The 18,746-nt window shown below is 37.5% G+C and overlaps 1 pseudogene; it reads right to left on the minus strand.

Moving 5' to 3' along the window:
• Positions 1–414: 414 nt before the first annotated feature.
• Positions 415–11,350, minus strand: LOC112024611 (uncharacterized; annotated as a pseudogene).
• Positions 11,351–18,746: the final 7,396 nt, after the last annotated feature.

Consider the following 18,746-nt stretch of genomic DNA (forward strand, 5'->3'; position numbering starts at 1 on the left):
CTAAAAATAGAGGATATTTTATGATGATGGTTAACTTAATCGATAATTGTTTTTCTTTTTTAGGTAGACAAGATTCGAATATCAAATATTTTATTTAATGATAAGAGATTTTAACTAATTAGAACACGTTTATTTTTAATTGAGTGTGAGCAACTTGGATTTATTGGTTTAGACAATAGACGGTAGAGTACAACATTCAATCAAATGAGAAATTATTATATACTCTAGGGAGGGAGCATTGATCTCAGACTATTTAATAATTTTCTCAAATGCCAGCCTAGCAACACCTTTATGGATATTCTAGCATAAAATATTTGTCATCTTGACGTAAGTTGCATAGTAATATTAGGGCACAATTTTGCCACAATTTGTCAGTAAGACGAGTTGTGAGTGGTGTTGTGGATCCACCGCACATTAGACATTCAGCTGTTGCAGGAACGGGAAGTACCCAAGCAGCTTGCGCACACACATACATATATGCACAAGAGAGAAAGCGAAAACCTTTTCCTCGAATGAAAGTTTTTTATCTGCAGCTATGGACTCGATGAATTTAAGCTCAAGAAAATGCGGTGTAAGCTTCAACTTGTTTGCTTCAGCTTCCTTCGATAAACTAAAAACGTAGAGAGAGCAATAACATTAGTCATTTCTAAAGTACCATATTCATGTCTTTTAAACTGAAAAGTGAACGGAACATTCACCAGTAGAAATCTGTATCAGCTAAACTTTTTTCCCGAGCCATGTACATCTGGTTCTCAATTTCTTGCTGCTTCATAAGTATTTTGCTCATGTTCGCACTCTTCTCAGCTTCACTGATAGCCTTTTTTATATTTATCTCTACCTCTTTCTCAACCACTTACAGTTTCTCAATAGCAATTACGACCTAACAAAGTAACATCAAAATAAAACATAGAATGATGCACTCTATTAACGTCTGAGGCTTTTTACATAATAAATTATCGAATATGTTTGTCACTGACTGGTTTTGGGTGCAAACACATGCATGTGCAGCAATTGGGTATAAGGAAAAAAGCTTGTGATGTTAGTGCTCGTTGGGCCAAGGCTAACTGGTTTTTTTTTTTTTTTTGAGAAACTGGTTTAAATTGTTTAAAGGACATTAAAAAGTAAAAACACATATAATTTGTAAAGAATCGGCATATCTAGAATCATATTTTACGTGTGTCTCTATTTGCTTTGCTTAACTAACTGAGGAAAAAAAAAAAAGTGAAAGGACATTCTCTCGTATTCAGGAAAAACTGAGCCTTGTGCGTTCCACTTCCATCTGTTCAAAGTTGCGTCTTATGCTTTCCGGGATGGTTGGCTTTGTAACTCGAACACTGATGATTTCAATACCTGGAGCATAACGTGTGCAGTCACCCTGGAGAGCATCTTTCATCTTTTCAGCAATTTGTGAAGGTTAAATGCTTTGTCAATATAAAATGAAACAAACGAATAGAGAAGGATTAATTTGATAACCACTACACTTGCACGCGCGCGGTAGTAGTACCATGATGTTACACAACTACATGAATATAGTTATAAGCAGCTCCTTAATAATCCAGGTAACTTAACACCAACATAGATTCCTGAAGAGAGATTATCCATGGAAGTGAACACGACAATCCTTGAAAGTGAACATGGCACAACTTTAAGGATCCGTTTGATTGGAATTGTGAAAAAGTAGGAGGATAAAAAATAAAGAGAAAATAGAAAAATTGGATGGTAGAAAATATTTTAATTTTTCTCATTTGTATTTGGTTAAAGGGTGAAAAAAGTTTAGATGAAAAACTTATTTATTTGGTTAAGAAAAAAAGTGAGAGGATAGAAAATGTAATTTATATAAAATTACTCTTGTAGGGTCAGTTTTTATTGCCAAGCCCAAAGGATATGAGTCAAAGACCCAACGAACCTAGAACAATGAATTTGTAGAGAGTGGATCAAAGGTTTAGGCGCTGGCCGGCGTTCACGAAGCATGAACCCCTTTCTTTTATTGAAGAAAGAATACTTAGAACAATTTACAACTGGGGGATGCTTCTCGGACCATGGCCGAGGAGGCTTTTTCTTCCCCCATTCCAAAGACCCCCCCTCATTACATTTTGCTCACATCCCTTTATATATCCCCATCTTCTTCCTCCTGTTGATCATCTATTGGCCTTCCTCCTGACAGCCTATCCCATTAAAGGTCATATCCGTGCTCAAGTAGTTCACCTTGATCGATGCCGCCCTGCCAAGGGGTTACATCCCCATTAATGCGGCCAGAGGGGTTAGGTGAACGTATTCAATGCTGAGGTGACAGTTCGCCCAGAGCTTGCCCTTCTCCGTACCGAGGTCTCGGACGACCGAGGGTAGGGTCATCCTCGGACCCATCATGCGTCCTCGGCGTGGGCCATTTGGGCCTGGGTCGAAGTGGGCCTTGGCCACCCGATTTTCTAGACCCACAATAGCCCCTCAAAATCTTGCTGCACGCATCCTCGGGCAGGGAGAAGGATTTTGACATCCTCGGCCTTACCCCCCCACCCCTCGTTAGTGCTGGGGTCCATTCACCTGCCAAGGGCACGTCGCTGACGTTTCGGAGCACGTAACGTGTCCATCATTAAATTCAGGCGGCTCTGTGCTCCCCACGTCCAATGAGGCGTTACCCATCCAACGGTGGAGATTCGTCTTGCATTTATGGGCGGGAAAACTCGCATGGTTCCTCGATTTGGGGTATAAATACCCGTACGAACCATGTCTTCCTGTTCCTCATTTGTAACCGAGAATATTCGTGCGCCCCTCCTGAGTTCAGCCACACTCTCACTAACATCTCCAGCACAAAAGCCTGTCCGAGGAGCCCTTCCTTTTTCCAGTAAGTCGCCCTGTCTCTCTTTGACCTCTCTTTCTCTTTACCCTTTTTTCTACTTCGCCTGTTCCTTCTTAGTTCTATTAGGCGTCAACCGGGATAGGTAGGTTTAAGAAATACGTTGATACCGCGGAGGCGATGGAGGAGTTCATTACTGCCCGCAGAATTCCCGGTAATGTAGGCCTGAAATACTGTGAGGACGGGGAATGGCGCATACACAGGCAAGAGGGCGAGGTGGTAATTCCCATAGTCGCCTTCCTTGAAGGGGGAATGACGATCCCCATGGGGCCGGTGATGAGGGATTACCTCATGCATTTTCGGTTGGCCCCCACCCAGTGTGGGATAAACGTCTTTAGGATTCTGAGCTGTGTGGACGCCCTGAACGAGAAGATGGGGCTGAGGTTGACCCACCACGACGTGAACTGGTGTTACAACCTTCAGCTTCTTAAGGGCAAGTCGTATTACCTGAAGACGAGAGATGACAGGGTGTGGCTCATTCAGTGCCTCCCCGAGTCCAGCAAGGGGTTCTATGCGGATTTCCTCATCGTGTCAGGGGAGTGGCACGATGGCCTTCACTGCCCAACAACAGAGGGAACACCAGGTGGGGCAGTGGGAGATAGATGGGGTTTCAAGCTCTCGTCTTTTTTCTTTCCCCCTTTTTTTTTTTTTTTTTTTACTAACGTGGTGGTGCTTTTTGTTTGCAGACCCGCACGCCTTTCAGCGTCACTTCCATCTGGTCAACCGGGAAGATTTGTAAAAGGTGCTGAGGGCACCGGTGTATATAAACGAGGACGACAATCAGGTTAGGGCTGCCTACATAATTTTGGGTTATAAACCTACCCAGAAATCGTTCCCGGTTCCGAAGCACGTCATCCTCACCGGCGATCCTCGGCTTTAGAGGATTACCGTGACCGAGGACGGATTTTCGTTCCCCGAGGAGCCCTCCGACCAAGAAGCTGTCACACTAGCCGTCCCCTCCTCTTCCCAACCATTCGCCGAAGCCGCCGAGGAAACTCCAGAGGGGGAGGGGGACGCGTTTGACGTTTTCGCTTAACTTGATTAGTCCGAGGACCCTCCCAGGGACTTGGGTGATCCCAATTTGACCGAAGCAGACCTCCTTGCTCCAGAAGCCCCTCCTCGACCGACAATGGGTTACAAGAGGAAGCCCACCACCAATTTGCTGGACCTGCTTGAGGGCCAGCCGGGGGAGTCCCAACAGAAACCTCCTACTCCTCCTCCGAAGGCTAAGTCGACTTCCACTCGGCAGAAGCTCCTTCCTTCTTCTTCTCAGACGCGCTCGCCCTCTGGGCCCTTGCCTGCTGGCCCCAAGAAGAAGTAGGATAAGGGTAAAAGGATCGTGGAGGATAGGACGGTGTCCTTACAAGAGGAGGACACTACTCTGCGGTCGTCCAAGCAGCTTAAAATAGGCGACCAGAGCCAGGAGAGGCAGGTCGTCGACACCACCTCTTCTGAGGTCCAGGCCTGGCTCCCAGCCCCGATGCTCCGTGGGTAGCCCTTGAGGGATAACGCCTCCCTCAGGGATTTCAATGAGGGCGAAGGTGCGCGCGTGGCTGATGCGCTGGAGAGGAGCTTGCTACTCCCAGCAGATATGGCTGAGCTTAACTCTTTGACGAGCGAGTAGGTCTTCCTCAGCCTCAAGCAATATGTGGGGATGGTAAGGGCTAGAACCTCGACTCTTCCCCCACTTTTTTTGTTTTATTGGGCTTATAGCACATTGGTTGTTCTGGCAGGCTATCTAAGCTATCTTTATGCTGGAGGGGGCGGCAAACAAGCAGAAGGAGGACCTCAAACGGGAGCGTGCTTGGCGCTACCAGGCCATCAGGGCTCTGAAGAATTTTGAGACTGACCTCACCAACGCCTGAGAGGCTTTGACGGCGGCGACCAGGGAGCGGGACAGTGCACGGTTTGGTCTCGAGGGTGCCCAGACCCAGGCCAAGGAGCAGACGAGGCGCCTGGGCGAGGCGGAGGAGCAATTGCGGATCGCGAGGGATCTGATCGCTGATCTGCAGGCCAAGATGACAAAGGCCGAGGAGTCCTAGAGGGAGGCCGAAAGGGCCAGAGATCAGGCTTGGTGGGCTAAGGACGAGGCTGACCACGGCAGGGAGATGGCCGAGCGCGCTAAGGAGGAGGCTGAGACCGCAGCCTATGCTGATGGGATGGCTTCGGTAGAGGCCGCCTACAAGGCTCAAGTCTCGGGGGTGTGTAGGCGATATTGTTCCCAGGTCTGGGCTGAGGCCCTCAAACAAGCTGGGGTGGAGGCCACGTCCGACCTATGGAAGGCAGAGAACGTGTACTACCCCCCCGCCATCCGCGAGGCCGCCCCTGAGGACCCTAAAGTTGGGGAGATTGTTGAAGAGGTGGGGGCAGCTGAACTGGGGGAGCATTCGAGCGAGGATGTGCCCCAAGAGATAATGGAGATCCCTTCTGATGATCCAACCCCCACCACTGAGGAAGCAGCTGCTCTCGCCGTACCCCCGTAAACCGTCCCCTCAGGCCAGGGCTCGGAGGGATCAAGGGTTGCCTCTGTCCAGCCTGAGCAAAAGGAGTAGATTCCCCGGCGTCGCGGCTCGTCCTGCTTTCACGTTGTCATTTTATTTTGTTGTGCTTTTCCTCTATGTACTGTGGCTCTTGCCATGCAATTTTTACGAACTCATTGTTGTAATGCTAATTTAATCCCCCTTTATTTGAATTGCTTATTTGTGTACGTGCCGCCTGCTTTTCCTTTTTTTCTTAGATCTGTACGATTTTAACTTGAATTGTATGTTAGCCAATCGCGCCAGTAACGATGAAAAGGAGAGAGAACGTATGCATGGGCAGCTCTCTTGCGTCTTAAGGGCTAGGTGGTGCTTGGTCCTTTCCTAACTTGGGATATTTTGTAGTTAGCCTCCCTGTAGGCCTGAGTCCAAGGGCCATGCGATGCCCCTGATCTGTTCGGCACCCTGGTCTGATTGAGCGGTTAGTTTCCCCATAGGCCTGAGTTCGAGGGCCATGCAGTGCCTTGGTTTTGTCTAACGCTTTCATTTCTCTGTAAGTATTTAGTTTCCCCATAGACTTGAGTCCGAGGACCATGCAATACCTTGGTTCTGTCTAGTACCCAGGTATAGAGGAGCGGCTAGTTTCCCCACAGGCCTGAGTCCGAGGACCATGCAGTGCCTTGGTTCTGTCTAACGCTTTCATTTCTCTGTAAGTATCTAGTTTCCTCATAGGCTTGAGTCCGAGGACCATGCAATACCTTGGTTCTGTCTAGTACCCAGGTATAGAGGAGCGAATTTGGTCTTTGGCTAGTATTCATATTTTCTTTAGTTTAAGGAGAAAACAATCTGATGACTCCGTGAAGAAAACATCTAGACCCACCAACTTTCCTTCCACAAACACATTTAACCAAATACCCTAATAAATTTTTTCCCTCTCTATTTTCTCTTTTTTTTTTTCATCATTTCTAAAATCCATCCAACCAAACTGATCATAAATTTAAAATTTCAATATGCTAAATAATCTATTAAGAAAATGCTAAGACCACAACTTTTGTTACAACTTATTCACGTGGCAAGTTGTAAATTGTAGAGAAAATTAGAGAACGAAGAAAGGTTCAAGGTTTTTATTTAATAATTAATAATATAAAAATTAATTAATTAAATGTAAAAAATTTAGCAATATTAATTAAAATAATATAATTTTTAAAAAGATTCAAATATATCTTTGATTAAATAATAAAGAGTAAAGACTAAGTAGAATTTCTCTTTTCTCAAAAAAAAAAAAAAAAAGAGTAGAATTTCTTTTATTAATTTTTAACAAATTTATACAAGATAGATAATATATCAAAAGGTTTAATAAACTAATTTATTAAAAAATCGTTCAAGACTAATAAAAAAGAGCTTATCAAAAAAAAAAGAAAAAAAAAAAGAAAAAAGAGTATCCTACGTAGATCTTTTCCGTTTTGCTAAGTCAACATGGCTTTTCCCTCCGCCTCACTTAAACCCCACTGGTACGTTTTCTCTCTCTCTTTTCCTTCGCCTCACTTCACTATCAGAACTCAGGCCAGCCTCAATCTCTCTTACTTCACTTATTCACCCTCTAATCTATTTCAAGCCATCTCGTCAGTCTCTCCCCCAAACAAACAGATCCGGCAAAAAGAGGAAACTTGGGCTTTTGACAACCATTCCATTTTTAGCACCAAAGTTTACTGGTGGCACCAACAAAAGATCGTCGGCGTCATCAACGCCGGTCATCTACCACCACCAGCAAATTCAAGCCACAAAAAGAAATGTCTCGATCTCTGGAAGTTTGGTTCTTTATGGTTGGTTGGGTGGGCTGAAATATTGGTTTGGTCATTTTTCCGGTGGAGATCTTATGTAAACATGCATTAGTGGGTGTTTGGTCTTTTGAAGATTTGGATTTGTATGGGATTCGAAGAAGACAAGGAGGCAGTGGATATCAGTCAGAGATCTGAAGAAGACAAGAGGCGGTGGTATGGACTTTCTAGTAGAGGATTGGTGTTGATGAACCAGTGGTAGAGGGAACGTGGTGAGTTTTTATTTTTATTTTTATTTTTATTTTTTTAATATTTATTTTGAGAACTACTAATTATACCGTAAAGCAAAATTGGAAGCTGCCAAAATATTTTTCATTTATGGCTTTAAAGGGTATGTTTTCTTTAGGATCCATACCTGATCGAAAACATCAATATAGACTTACCGAAGAGAATGAGAGCTGCAGAACTGATTGATCTCATGATGAATTTTGTCATATATCCAGGTATTCTCATACTGCACCCCATAGTTCAGCAGAGTTTCATACACATAGTCCTTGTGAAGCCGGTTAACAACCTGAAAAAGAATATATAAGCTGAGAATTTCAAACCTTAGTGAAACCATTATGTTAACAAAGAGAGCAACTTCTTGTAACTTTACCTGTATCTTCTCAAAGTTGGTCATTACACCTCCTTTTTGTACCACAAGGAATATCACTCACCTGCAATTATACTCACAGGAAAGATTTGAGCATTAGACTGACAAGATGAAATTCCTCAATTTTCATAGCATCGAATTTTACCTGATCTGTCTGAAGGCTTACTTGAACAGGCTAACAATGGGTTATAAAAGGCAGCTTCAGATGAAAACCTGAAAATTAAGTACAAACAAAAATTTCGTTAGTTCAAGGAATAAGCAACTACAGAATGAAAATCATAAAGAAAATACCATAGTCAAACCTGGATATGTAATCGTCTTTAGAAGGGCACCTCCTCTCCAATAAACCCCAACATGACCTTCTGGGACTTGGTGCAGAATGGACAAACCATTCCTAATAGCTATTGACGATGGAATCACAATCTGTAAAATTTATATTCATGTCAGAGATTCTCGAACTTAAACCATAAACACTTATTCCAGTGGTTGAGATACAGAACAATGAACGATAAGAAGACTGTGAGAATCGAGAAACCACGGCCACGGGCACCACGGCCTTGAGGAGGCTGTGGAGTTAAGTCTGTTGTTGATGTCGTATTCATTTTACATGCAGAATCTGTAATATTCGTCTCTATTGAGCTTCCTTTTCCTAATCTAATTTGCTTCCTCTAATTTGTCGTATCTATTGATGACTATAGTCTGTTGTTGATGTCGTAAAGAGTCTATTGTCGTAATTTGCTTCCTTTGCACCACGGCCTTAAGTTTCACTCAACTTAATTTTATAGTTTCCCTTTTCCTATTGGAAGATGTAGTACACATGATTGGTAGACTCTTAGGCTCAATACTTATAAGGCAAGAGTGGAAGACATCTTTTTCCGATGTGGGATTAAGCAGCAAATCCGTGAGGGTGGTGGCCCTCGGCCCATTCTCAAAGCGGACGATTCCTTCTTGAAGAAAGACTAAGTTTCCTCCCACAATTTAATATATATATATATATATATATTAGTTTTTTTAATTACTTTATCCTTTTTTTTTGGACCTAAATTAGATTTTTTTTAATTATATTTACGTTAATGTTAGTGCATATTAACCATAATTGTCAGTATCGTATGATACGCGATATGTATCGTATCGTATACAAAAAGTTTCGTATCGTAAGGGCGTATTGTTAATATTCATGAATCGTCCGATACATAGATACGTATTGTATGAATCGTATCGTATCGTTGAATCATACGTATCGTACGATACATAGACAAGTGAGTTTAAAATGGGTTTTTTTTGTTAAAATTTGTGGTTTTATTTGATTTAAACAAAGTTGTTATACTTTTTTAACACAAAATTATTGGGAAACTTAATTGAGTCTAATAAAATAGCAAGTTCATGAATTTTTTCCTCCTTTCTCTTTCTCCTACAAAATTTAGATTATACTCATAACACTTACTTTCATATTTGCAAATTTATTTTCTGTGCTATTAATAATGTATTAAATGAAAATATAATTATCTTTTGTTTTGTTATTATTATTTTGAGTCAAAAAGCTAGAATGCCAAGAAAAAATATAAAGAAAAAATTATTAGAATTAAAAAAAAAAAACTAAATGTTGATAATAATAAAGAAAATGTCTATTAAAAAATAATTTTGCAAGATATTGAACATGATGATAATATTGACTTAGATGAAATTAATTAGCCAAGATGATGAAAAGATATTATCATTTTGATTCATATATCATGTATTACTTCTGAGTTTAATCAATTTGAATGTACATATTATAAACATAAGTTAATTTGATGTATTTAGTTAGCTTTGTTAAATTTTATTACAAAAGTAATGATTAAATTGGTCATTAGTTGAATATATTTCGAATTTATAATGAATATACCTTTTATATATGTATATCTATAATTATTTTATAATTTTATTAAGTGTTTGTATATCTTACAATACATGATTTGATACGATATATGATATTGAAAAATCAAAAATCGATTCACGTTACGATTCACGATTTGACAACTATGATATTAGCTATCATTTGATACTTTATCCACACACACAAAAATAATAATTAACATATAAATTAGGCTAAAAGTAAAATCGTTACTTTATAATAATAAAAATTTGATACAATACTTATTGTTACTTTATCCAAATAAGAGCCTTACTTAAACTTAAACTTGTTATGTTAATACATATTAGCTATTNAAGAGGAAACTTGGGCTTTTGACAACCATTCCATTTTTAGCACCAAAGTTTACTGGTGGCACCAACAAAAGATCGTCGGCGTCATCAACGCCGGTCATCTACCACCACCAGCAAATTCAAGCCACAAAAAGAAATGTCTCGATCTCTGGAAGTTTGGTTCTTTATGGTTGGTTGGGTGGGCTGAAATATTGGTTTGGTCATTTTTCCGGTGGAGATCTTATGTAAACATGCATTAGTGGGTGTTTGGTCTTTTGAAGATTTGGATTTGTATGGGATTCGAAGAAGACAAGGAGGCAGTGGATATCAGTCAGAGATCTGAAGAAGACAAGAGGCGGTGGTATGGACTTTCTAGTAGAGGATTGGTGTTGATGAACCAGTGGTAGAGGGAACGTGGTGAGTTTTTATTTTTATTTTTATTTTTATTTTTTTAATATTTATTTTGAGAACTACTAATTATACCGTAAAGCAAAATTGGAAGCTGCCAAAATATTTTTCATTTATGGCTTTAAAGGGTATGTTTTCTTTAGGATCCATACCTGATCGAAAACATCAATATAGACTTACCGAAGAGAATGAGAGCTGCAGAACTGATTGATCTCATGATGAATTTTGTCATATATCCAGGTATTCTCATACTGCACCCCATAGTTCAGCAGAGTTTCATACACATAGTCCTTGTGAAGCCGGTTAACAACCTGAAAAAGAATATATAAGCTGAGAATTTCAAACCTTAGTGAAACCATTATGTTAACAAAGAGAGCAACTTCTTGTAACTTTACCTGTATCTTCTCAAAGTTGGTCATTACACCTCCTTTTTGTACCACAAGGAATATCACTCACCTGCAATTATACTCACAGGAAAGATTTGAGCATTAGACTGACAAGATGAAATTCCTCAATTTTCATAGCATCGAATTTTACCTGATCTGTCTGAAGGCTTACTTGAACAGGCTAACAATGGGTTATAAAAGGCAGCTTCAGATGAAAACCTGAAAATTAAGTACAAACAAAAATTTCGTTAGTTCAAGGAATAAGCAACTACAGAATGAAAATCATAAAGAAAATACCATAGTCAAACCTGGATATGTAATCGTCTTTAGAAGGGCACCTCCTCTCCAATAAACCCCAACATGACCTTCTGGGACTTGGTGCAGAATGGACAAACCATTCCTAATAGCTATTGACGATGGAATCACAATCTGTAAAATTTATATTCATGTCAGAGATTCTCGAACTTAAACCATAAACACTTATTCCAGTGGTTGAGATACAGAACAATGAACGATAAGAAGACTGTGAGAATCGAGAAACCACGGCCACGGGCACCACGGCCTTGAGGAGGCTGTGGAGTTAAGTCTGTTGTTGATGTCGTATTCATTTTACATGCAGAATCTGTAATATTCGTCTCTATTGAGCTTCCTTTTCCTAATCTAATTTGCTTCCTCTAATTTGTCGTATCTATTGATGACTATAGTCTGTTGTTGATGTCGTAAAGAGTCTATTGTCGTAATTTGCTTCCTTTGCACCACGGCCTTAAGTTTCACTCAACTTAATTTTATAGTTTCCCTTTTCCTATTGGAAGATGTAGTACACATGATTGGTAGACTCTTAGGCTCAATACTTATAAGGCAAGAGTGGAAGACATCTTTTTCCGATGTGGGATTAAGCAGCAAATCCGTGAGGGTGGTGGCCCTCGGCCCATTCTCAAAGCGGACGATTCCTTCTTGAAGAAAGACTAAGTTTCCTCCCACAATTTAATATATATATATATATATATATTAGTTTTTTTAATTACTTTATCCTTTTTTTTTGGACCTAAATTAGATTTTTTTTAATTATATTTACGTTAATGTTAGTGCATATTAACCATAATTGTCAGTATCGTATGATACGCGATATGTATCGTATCGTATACAAAAAGTTTCGTATCGTAAGGGCGTATTGTTAATATTCATGAATCGTCCGATACATAGATACGTATTGTATGAATCGTATCGTATCGTTGAATCATACGTATCGTACGATACATAGACAAGTGAGTTTAAAATGGGTTTTTTTTGTTAAAATTTGTGGTTTTATTTGATTTAAACAAAGTTGTTATACTTTTTTAACACAAAATTATTGGGAAACTTAATTGAGTCTAATAAAATAGCAAGTTCATGAATTTTTTCCTCCTTTCTCTTTCTCCTACAAAATTTAGATTATACTCATAACACTTACTTTCATATTTGCAAATTTATTTTCTGTGCTATTAATAATGTATTAAATGAAAATATAATTATCTTTTGTTTTGTTATTATTATTTTGAGTCAAAAAGCTAGAATGCCAAGAAAAAATATAAAGAAAAAATTATTAGAATTAAAAAAAAAAAACTAAATGTTGATAATAATAAAGAAAATGTCTATTAAAAAATAATTTTGCAAGATATTGAACATGATGATAATATTGACTTAGATGAAATTAATTAGCCAAGATGATGAAAAGATATTATCATTTTGATTCATATATCATGTATTACTTCTGAGTTTAATCAATTTGAATGTACATATTATAAACATAAGTTAATTTGATGTATTTAGTTAGCTTTGTTAAATTTTATTACAAAAGTAATGATTAAATTGGTCATTAGTTGAATATATTTCGAATTTATAATGAATATACCTTTTATATATGTATATCTATAATTATTTTATAATTTTATTAAGTGTTTGTATATCTTACAATACATGATTTGATACGATATATGATATTGAAAAATCAAAAATCGATTCACGTTACGATTCACGATTTGACAACTATGATATTAGCTATCATTTGATACTTTATCCACACACACAAAAATAATAATTAACATATAAATTAGGCTAAAAGTAAAATCGTTACTTTATAATAATAAAAATTTGATACAATACTTATTGTTACTTTATCCAAATAAGAGCCTTACTTAAACTTAAACTTGTTATGTTAATACATATTAGCTATTAATTTTTTATATTGACTTAAAACTCCTAAGAAGGTTCCTTGCATTTGTTTTCCTTATAGTCTGAAATGTTACAGCACTAAAATCAATCGGTGCCCCAGCTCATGCTTATTGAATTATGAGCTTCCAGGTTTTTTTTTTTTCTCATAGTAAATTGATATACTTTATATTGTTAAGGTCCTGCTATGAAATTGATGCGAAATTGGGAATGGGGTTTAGTGTTTGAGTGGTTGAATTCGAGGACAACCAGCCTTCTAAGAAATATGAAAGAGGGAAGAGGGGGAATAGAGAGATTAGGTAGTAGTTAGGTTAATTATTCAATATCTCATTTTAGCCTTCAGGCAATCTTTTTAGTTTTTACAATTGTTGCTCTACAGTTAAGATCTGTTACAACCTGTGAACTACCTCTAACTGAATTATGCAGCTGTAACCCACTAACTAATTCTTCCCACTCAAGACAATGGTTATCTACTAGGGGTGAGGCTTAGGTCCAGTGCATATAGTGCACTGGGTCCATTAAGATTGTGACATGTATTTAAAAGTGAACACGTGTTATAATCTCAACAGGTCCAGTGCAACTGAACACTAGACCTAAGTCTCACCCATCTACTAGTACCCTCTAATGGTATAATAATCCATAGTAGACTAGTAGCTTGGTAATAGTCCAGCTCAGCACCTCTACTCCAACTTAGCACTGGACCCTTTTTTTATTTTTTGGCTGAATAAACATCTTTATTTCACAAAAGGAAACCACAAAGGGTACAACAAAGAACTCATGGGACTTTGCCCTTCTCTTTCTAAAGCTTAAGCCACTAACAAGGATGGATCAAAGATGTAGACAGGCCCAGAGTTGTTACAAAAAGCAGCCCAAAGGGCTAACAAATGAGTTGAGGAATTACCCTCTCTTTTGACAAAATAAAAAGAAACATCATCAAACATATTACAAAGAGCTAAAATATTTTGCAATATTACATAAATAGTCCATTGAGAGGATGACTTTTTGTCTTTAAGAGGAGTAATAACATTCCAAGCATCACCTTCTATTATCACTCTTTTGAGCCCAGTTTCAATTGCTTGATTTACCGTTGCATAGGCCACTTTGGTCACTTTGGTTTCACTCCTCAGAGGGCTTCCCGAGTCCAAAATGTCAGTTAAAGCCAAAACAACTTTGCCATGATTGTCTCTGCCCACCACTGCAACTGATGTTTTATTCTCTCTTATGGCAACATCAAAATTTAATTTCATCCAACCAGTTAGAGGAGGGGTTCAACTAGACTCATTCAATTCTAGTTTTTCCCCCACAATCTTCTTCCCAAGCTGCTTTTTGTTTTAGTTGAAAGAGCTCTGAATTTTCCTAGCTAGATCTACCACCAAACCAATATCTTCGCCCAATCTCGCCTTATTCCTCTGCATCCAATCCTGTCACACACAATTGAGGCATATAATTGGAAATGACGGGATTCCTCTTCCCTTATTTCCAATTTCTCTTTGGGGTCAATGATGCATTTTACTCACTCTGTAACATCAATATGTGATAAATTAGACATGTCTAAAGGCCATGGAGCCATAAGCCATACTTGAGAGGTCCAAGGACTTTGGAGGAAAATATGTTCAATTATCTCAACTGCATTCTTGCATAAAAAGCACTCAATAGATGGGAAATGAAATCTTTTTTCCAGCTCCTCACCTACAGGGAGCATCCTCCAAGAAATCTTCCATAGGAAATTCTTGAATTTGGCATGGACCTTAAGTATCCATAGTCCTTTCCATTCTTTAATACTAAGAGGATTTGGGCCAGTTAATTGGGGTTGGATGATTGACATATAAGCTGACTTGACTGAGAAAGAGCTCAATTTTGATAAACACCAAAAAATCTGGTCATTTTGTTGGGGATGGGGAAGGTTGATTTTAAGGATTTTCATTGCTGTCTCCGTATCAAATAAATTGAATAGCTTACCATGATCCCATTGTCTTGAGTCGTGGTCAATGAGACTAGCCACATAAACATCACTGCTACTTATGTCATTGGGGCTAGTGGGAATAGATATGACTTATGAGTAACGTTAGAAATACAAACTTTTTTACAAAAGTATTTACAAACGGCTGATTGATGAGTGGTTATTGGTAAATGAAAAAATAATGTTAATGGTGGGCCTTAATGAAAATCAATAAGAAGTTGGCGACATCATCAATTTGTAAAAATGTTATCAAATAGTTTGTGGCTATAATATTACTCTAAAATATATTGTAAATGATATCCTCCCAAAGCTTTTGCTTATGTGATTTCGGATGTAAGAAAGTCCACCTCATAGGCTCATAGTTGAACTTATGAATCTATTGCCCAATTGTCAGAAAATGCTTTCTCTTTTCTTTTTCATTTTTGGGAAAATTACATTTCAAACTCTATAAATTGAAATTCATTTTATTCACACCATCATGCACACATATCAACAAAGGCCGCACTCACATTCTACCAAACAGTCCCTCAAAACAGAACAAACATTTCTTAGGTTTCATGATCCTAGGTTCTAGAGAGCGTGAGGGAAAAGAAAACTCGGAAAGGGTACACTTCTCTGAGAGCGCATAGAATATACTATTGGAAAGGTGTTTCAGTATCAGTAGATGTTATCATGATATATATTCACATGTTGTACTCCTAATATTGCTGGTAATTTCAGAAATGCTTCTTGTTGGCATTGGGCCTAATTGGCACCCATGAGGATGTGGTTAGCCCAGTATCAAAGAAAAGAACCTCATAAGTTCCTTGTGCAAAGTGGTTTGGAAGCCTACTATCTCCCATTTGGTCTCAAAGTAACTCAAGAATTCATGGAGGAGAGGTCAAAACAGAGGAAATCAGAGTGAAGCGTGTGAGAAAAGATGTCAAGTTTAGGGTGATGTTTAAAAGGAAGTGGCTGCAACTCTATCCTAAACAGAGTTCTCTATCGTAACTGGTTTCTAGTTCTACCTCATTCCATCCTTCATGACCTTTACTTAAAAGTTTGCTAGTAGCTGGGTCTGTGATTGGTTTGTTTGTTAAAGCAAAATGTTGGGTATGATTAGAACCAATATGATGTTGTAGTTTAGTCTGATGTTGGGATGGTGCATTGTTTTCATGTTAAGTAGGGAGTTTATGTTAGGGTAGATGCCCTTGTTGGAGTGGACTAGCTGAAGTCTCGGTGTTTCGAATGTTTCTGTTTGTATTGATTTTTTTTTTTTTTTTTTCCAGTAGAGTTTTAGGTAATTTGCAGGGATGTTTTGTTGGTTTTTGGTGGTGTTTAGAACTGGGTTTGCAGTGGGGTTTTAAGTGAGCTCTTGACTTGATTTCACAGACCATTTGGGATTAATTTTCTGGTTTATGGTTGGGTTTTTAGTGAGCATTTGAGTGCCTTCTATAATAAGTGAAATCCTGGAAAACAAATTCTGAAATTCTTAGAGTTTTATGTTAAATTGTGGTTTATTGTGAGAACAATATTTATCGGGATTTGCTATTATAAATTTGTAGATTTCAATTGTTTTGTTTTTATTATGTTACTCATTGCTTTTTTTTTTTTTTTTTTAGAAAAATGCAAAAAAGGGTGCTTATAAAAACAAAGTTATTGACAATTGGAAGGACATTTAGATCTTGTGTGGGAGACATAGAGCTACTGGCATTGGAGTAGAACATATGGACAATGCAGTAGAAATTATGGATGAGGAAGGAGAAAATGAGGTGATTTTTCCTATTGCACAATAACCATGTTAGCATTCGGTATCAATAAGTTTTGCAGTTGAGTCTCACCAAAGAAAAAAGAGTAGGAAAGATCCACTAGTTGAAGTTGTTACAAATATTGGTTCCTCTCTTAAAAGGTACTTCACAGCAAAGAAAAATCAAGAGCATCCACAACCATCTGATGAAGAGATACATATAGTGGTTTCAAAGGTGTCAACACTCACGTGGCTTGAAATATTCAAAATAGTTGAGAAGTTAATGCATGGAGGTGCAAGGGTATTTTTAAGTATTTGAAAATTCTTTCAAATGATGATGATAAGAAGGATTGGATTCGACTTCTACTTAGTTGCCATTAATTTGTTCTTCTCGAAGTTGTGTAAAAGACACATTTTGAGTTTTTAATCTTTCTCTCTTGATATATAACTTTTTAGTTGTTAAGAGATTTAGAATAATTTTTTAGTTTGTGACTTTGAATGTTGTGAAAAAAAAAAAAAAAAAAAAAAAAAAAAAATGCATTTAGATGTCCTCTCTAGCTAATATTAAGCATTTTAGTTCTCAATAGTTGGCAAGATTTTTTTTTTAGTTGGCTATGACTAAAGATGTTTAGTCCTCATCTTGTTAATTGGATTATCAATATTACCTCATGTATTTAAAATTAAATGTAGAAAGATTAAGAAAAATTATAATTAAAAAATATATTTTATTAATCTTAAATCCAAATTTAAGTAAGTTTCAAATGATTAATTTCAAATGCTTCATTGTTTAAAAAGACTCAAATAATGAATTTTAAAATCAAGAGATTTCAAATCAAAGGCATTTGAAATCAATGGTTTTCAAATGTACTGAGGTTTTGATTGTCAAAATAAATTTCACTCCTAATACATGAAAGAAAACAACATTTCATATTCATGTTCACAATTCCCTTAAAATTGAGAATCTATATATATAAAAAAGCTGAAGCATAGCATTTATTACTGCTGAGCTCCTATTGCACCACCTCATCGCCACATCATTGGCCACGTAATTATTATTTTTCTTATTTATTTTTTAATCTTATTTTTTAACAAAAAAATATAAATGGGTTATTGACTTTACATATTAATTTTGGGCAGTTTTAACATATATATAATTTTGCCTTTACATATTCATCTATTTTAATATATAATTTATTTTTATTCCTTTTTTTTACCAAAAAAAAAGATTATTGACTTTACACAATAGATTTATTATTATTATTTAAAAAAAAAAAATCACTTGCATTTGAAGCCCCCCCCCCCCCGTAAACGTTGCATAAAATCTTTAAAAAAATATTTTGAAAAAAATATAATCTATAATCTATTATAAAACTTGAATCCTTAAAACTGATTGATGTACAAAATGGTAACACATGTCATTTTATTGAAACATAAGTGAATGTCATTCTATTCTCTTTCTTTTCTCTAGCTCATCTTTCTTTGAATTGATTAAAAATTTGGTGTTTTAGATTTTCATCCCAAAAGGATGGCATTTCAAATTAATTGGAAAAAAAATAAAAATAAAATTTGGCGTTGCAGATAACAAACGTCACCTACACTCTAGTTAAAGCGTTTTAGATACTCACTTTTACTCCCTCACCCTTTCCACTTCTCAATTCAATTTGAGTTCTCACGCTCAGGCACAACACAAAACCCACCTAAATTAGCTCTCTTGACCTCCCTCTACACTTCTTTGAAAGGGGAATATCAATGCTTTCTGTGGAACTTCAAGGTCACACAAGTAAGCTCCCGCTAATTCTCTACACATGCAAAGTTTTATTAATAGCACTAAAAGTTAACCATTCCTTGCCCGTGGGGTTGAGCTTGACTTCCCAATTTGCTTTTTCTATCTTTGTAGGACCATTATTGGTTGTTCAGGGGAGTTGACTTGAGTACTGCTTACACCCTCAAGTATTTGGAACAGGTTAGATGTGCACAGTGCCTTCATGTCAACATCTCTCATATTTCTCATAAGTTAAATTGGAAAGCATATAGAGTTTTTTTTGGAATGCAACCAAGAGAGGTGACCGGGTTCTTGCTTCTATCAGAATTTGTAGTTCTTATCCACGAA

Source organism: Quercus suber, unplaced genomic scaffold, assembly GCF_002906115.3.
Source record: "Quercus suber isolate HL8 unplaced genomic scaffold, Cork oak 2.0 scaffold_357, whole genome shotgun sequence".
Lineage (NCBI taxonomy): Eukaryota > Viridiplantae > Streptophyta > Magnoliopsida > Fagales > Fagaceae > Quercus > Quercus suber.